This window comes from Apis dorsata, unplaced genomic scaffold, assembly GCF_000469605.1.
Source record: "Apis dorsata unplaced genomic scaffold, Apis dorsata 1.3 scaffold_174, whole genome shotgun sequence".
NCBI classification, from domain to species: Eukaryota; Metazoa; Arthropoda; class Insecta; order Hymenoptera; family Apidae; genus Apis; species Apis dorsata.
Window position 1 is genome coordinate 719,933 of NW_006263462.1, and position 5,254 is coordinate 725,186.

Consider the following 5,254-nt stretch of genomic DNA (forward strand, 5'->3'; position numbering starts at 1 on the left):
TAGGAGGAGGAGGAGGAGAAGGAAGGGAAAAAAAAGAAAGAAAAGTGGTCAAGGGCGAATGCAGGAACCGTTACATCATCGAGGACGACACGGTAACGATAATCGAAAGATGGTTTTCTTCCGAGCCGAGGGAAAGAAAAAAAAAAATGATAAGAGGTTTTGACATTGTTGACACGAGGAAAGGAAAAAAAGAAAAAATTCTTGTCGGATTCTTTTCCTCGTGTCTCTATTGCTCTTCGATAGTTAAGTTGTTTTTTGCGATTTGCTCGTTTCGATTTATCGTATACCTAAGAGTCTTTTTTCGTCGTTTAGAAAATTATTGAAAATTGAAAGGAATTGATCGATGTCGAGTCGATTTGATGCTAATGTAAATTCTATTGAAGATAGTTGGAAAGTTTTCAATGTTGATTGAAAAGTTTCCAAAATTATCGATTCACGAAAATTTCGAAAATTATGAATTAATGATTCCATCAAAAGTTATTGATTCACCGAAAAAACTGATTCACTAATCCAAATCTATTGGGATTGATCACAGTTTGAAAAACTATCGATTCACGAAAGTTTCGAATTAGGTTACGATACGGAAAGCGGAAAAAAAAAAAAAAAACTCTCCATCCAAGATATCAAATGCACACTCAACCATCTCAATACTTTCGAATAACGTAATACGAAACTCTTCGATAAACTCGATTGCGAAAGAAAGGATCGCGCGATCTGTTGAATCTGTTCTCTGTTAAATGGCGGAGGAGGATAGTAGGGCAGAGGTGTTCCGTATTTCGATCGGTGGTCGCTTCACATCTCTCCCTCTCTCCCCTCTCTCTTTCCCCGCGAAGATTCACACCGGCTCCAATCCTATCGCGCTCAACTCGATACAACAGCGACAAGCCGGTGCTTTCATAACTCGATTAAGTAACGCGCCTACCGCGAAGCGAGAAAATAATGCCAAGGCTCCCCGGTTCTGTATCGCGGTAGCGATACAGAAGCGGATAACGGCGTTGCGATTAGTTATTAAAATCAATTACGTGGCGCAAGGAGGGAGGAAGAGAGACGGAGTGACTCGACGATTACGATCTATCACGCTTCTTCCACATCGAACGATCCTTCCCTTACGATGTTACACATGTATTATAATATCGCATATTTTATGCTACGCTGAATATTACGCGCGAGATTGATGAAAAGATCGAACCACGTATATATTTTTTTTTTTTTTTTTTACAAAGAATCATTTTCGTTCCTCCCAATCGAAGCAAGATCCAAAATTGCTGTAATTTTATTATCCTCCACATTTATATATCTTCGATCGATCGATCAATTTCTCTAAAAAAAAAAAAAAAAAAGATAATCAGTCCAACATAATTTCAAAATATCCAAAGCAATAAATTCTCAACAATTTTTTACTCACACGATTCGAAATCACATTTTTCACGTGCGCGTTAAGCGAGGATGATTATCTAACGATCCACGTCCGGGCCGAGTAGAAGAATTTCGGCCGAGATGTGCGCGCCACCGTGACATAATTTTGTCGAGCAAAGGAGACACACGGGCGCGGTTGGGAGGAGGGGGANCCTGGAGCATGGGCTCCTCTCACGATATATCCGCGTATAACGGGACAACCTCGAAACGGGTTTCCTTCCTCCCCTCCATTGAACGGGGAAAACCGCGGCAAGGACGCATCCTGTGTTTGTGCGCGCGCGCGTGCGTGTGTGTATATGTGTGTGCGGTGGCGGCGATCATCGTTGGCAACGTCGATGGAGTCAAGGTCGGGTCTCGAATAGAAGAATTTTGCCAGGAATGTTTTTCGGGTCGATCGAGGGGAGTTTGAGTTTTGCTGCAATTTGTTTCTTATTTGTCGATGCATTTAGGCAGAGAATTCCAACAATCGTCGATATATAACGACTGTAAGTTAATTATTAATTGTGTTTCGAGTTAAATAGTTGGGATGATATATTATATCTTAATGATTATCTGTAATCTCGTAAATGGAAATGAAATTTTGAATTAATTCGAATTAGTGAGAATTTTTAATAAAGTGTCTGAAAATAGCGATCGAAGATAGGATGGAGAGAATAGAGCTCGAGCTCTGGTTTTCGAGGATTGAACAGAGGGATAGAGAATTCCGAAGGTGGACGATCTTGATCGCGTGGCATCGCGAACGTAATGGAACAGGTCCGAAACGGGTTCCATATGGTTCCTCGTAACATTGCGAGAGATAGATCAAGGCCGTTACCTTGCACGTTGAACCCCCAATTAGACGAACCGCTGTTATTTTCGTCCTCCTTGCCTCGAACCCATTCTAGCGGATTAAATCCAATAATGATCAATTCGTTCGCCCGATTGTAATCTGAATTTACATTTTTTCGAAATTTTCCAAATCGAGTTAAGCTTTGTTCCTTCCATCTGAAACGAAAGTGAATTAATTGACGCGTTTCGAATTTACAAGGTTTACGAGGTAGTAATGAGAAAAGGAATCGATTTTTAAGTTGAAAATGAATTTTCCTCGAAAGGACAACAAGGGATTATATTTGCTAAATTTCGTAACAGATATGATCGGATTACAAGTTTGTACGGTTTTGCGTATTTTATTACACGTGTTATAAAACGTAATTATTTCAACTTTATATATACGTAAAAATTCACAATGTAAAAATGAAAAAAAAAAAAAAAAGAAAATGGTTCCGTGGACTAACGGTGCTCTCAGAGGTGTCGAATTAGGTACTGTTATGTTTATCCATAGTCGTTAGATACGACGTTTTCGATGGGAAAGGAATTCATGCTAATCAATTTCACCAACGAAAAAAGTTCGAAGGAACTTTGTTCGTCTCTCTTCCTCTTTCTTTCTTTCGAAGGATCGTAAAAGTATTGGAACTTCTAATTTAAATTTACAAAGTGCGAAATGTGGACGCGATTCAAGTGTTAGATTCGATTCGAAACAGGTTCAGATAGCTATTTCGTATAAGTTTCCAAATATATATGTTGAATTGAATCATTAACACTGGTAATATATTCGTATTGTTTGAAAGAATTAATAAATTAAAAAAAAATATGAAAAAAGAATGTTACAGTGAAAAATACAATAATATATGTATAAAAAATTTCATGTAATATTCCAACGTGGAATATCTCAACGGAAGAGTTGGCGAGTTGTGTTGATCGTTTGCTTACAGGCCGATTCAATAATTCTATCAAATACTACACTTTTTTCGTAATTTGTTTTGCTCACTTTTAACCTCGACAATTTTTCGTTTTATCCCCTTTCTCGTTAGAAAATCAATTCATTCCATATTAACTTAACTAGACTAGATTAATAGATAAATATGCGTAATAATATTTCTTCAAGCTTGCTTCTGGAAATCCAATTTGTTCCAAAAAAATTCGAACCGAAGTTCCGCTCGTTGAAAAATCTGCCCGTACAAGAAATTCGTCCGACGATATTACTTTTTCGCGATAACAAAATCTAAAATTTTGAGTGAAATCTGATTTTGAAGCGAGCTGTAGGTAGTTTCTCGGCGGAAAAAGCGTTTCGAGGGGATCTTAACCTCGTCACGGTCAAACTTCCGCGAAGAAATTCAAGCGGCGTGGCGGTTAGAAAGGTAATAAGTGAGCGAAGGAAAGTACGTTGGAAGCGATGAAGGAGTGAGGTAAGAGGCCGATCCATTACATTTAACGCGCTTGCCTATTACTGTACGCGTGCGCGTGAAAGTTGCCTCCCCTCGTCCTGGGAGAACGCGACGTTTCAGTCCAGTCAACACTTTGCTTCTCGAAAAGACAAGGATCCATTCTATATCCTTTCCCCCTCTTTCTTCCAATCTACACTGTTGCCAATAATACTTATTTAAGAATTAGAACTTGTCAAAAATATCGTTCGAGTATTATCGTTTATTTTTAATTATTTTTCGATCTCACTCGATTTATTATAGCACGAGTTTTTGGAATATAATTCGAAGAAACAGCGAGACGATCGACGTAGGTGGTCTGGAAAAAGCCGTTATACTTTGCCCTTCGACATCTCCACGGAGAGATGTATCTCTATGGAAAACCGATCTGGTCGATCGAACCTGTTCTCCAAGCTTGCCCCTTGTCCAACTTTCTTTCTTGAAAAATACTTTTCTCTCGAAAAGTAGAATTTCCAGATTACCAATACCGCGTAAATTTACTTTTCCTCGCGGAAATTTTCTCTCGATTTTCCGCCTGCAATCTCTCCGATTCGAGATTCCATTGGAATTGTTGGAATCAAGTAGATTCGAAAATTTAAAAACCACTATTTTTTATTGCGCAGAAAAAAAAATTGAAAATTTTAATATCAGAAACTATCTTAATAATAATAATAATAATTTTCCATTCTTCCAAAGAGAAAACAAAGAAATCTAGCAATTCGATCTTTCGCACTTAACACGTAACACGTAACGAGGAGTATCGCAATTTTCGATCCATCGGAAGGCAGAACCGATTCCGTGAGGAGAGGAGGGTATCATTTAGAGAAGTGTGACAACGATCGCGGAGAAAATCTAACGGTATACAAGCCGCGGCGCGGTGTGGAGAGAGAATCGGCTCGCCTACATCGCGCCAACCGATATTACGTCCTCTCGTTTCGTAATCCCGGTATACCTCGTTTCGTAACTGAAACGACTAGCGGTTCAACGGCGGCCGACTATCAGCCACGCGCATGCACGCGTTCGGAAAGGCGAAATTTTCAAACGATTTTACCTCTCTTTTTCTTTCTCTCTCTCTCTCTTTCTATTTTCCAAGTTTATTTTATTACCTCGTTTCGATCGATTTCCTCGTTCGTGTTCGATTACACAGTTCGAGCCCGGAAATGATTTTCTATGCGATCATTTATATCGAAGACGAATATGAATTTCACGATGAGTTGACTTTTTTCTAACGAAAAATAATCGATGGATATCGATAACAAGGATACGAGTAACAAGAGGAAACGTATTTATAGTGTTATTTTTTTCTTTAACAAAAATCAAACTCTTGCTCCATCGAAAATTGAAAACAAGTGTGCCGAAAAGGAAGAGAGAAGGAAAGGAGGGGGGAGAAAGTATCACGATGAACGTAATATCGAGTTCACCGAGTCGAGACACGTCACGATTGTGAAATCGTGTTTTGGTGGTTCCTTGGCATTCCGGGTCAGGATCCTTGAGAAGGCGCAAGTTCAATGCGAGGAGGAAGGTGGCTGTTTTTTTACCTGGATCCGGCGGAGGCGCCACAATTCTTCGCAACTTTCACGCGAGGCCTGCTCCCCCCC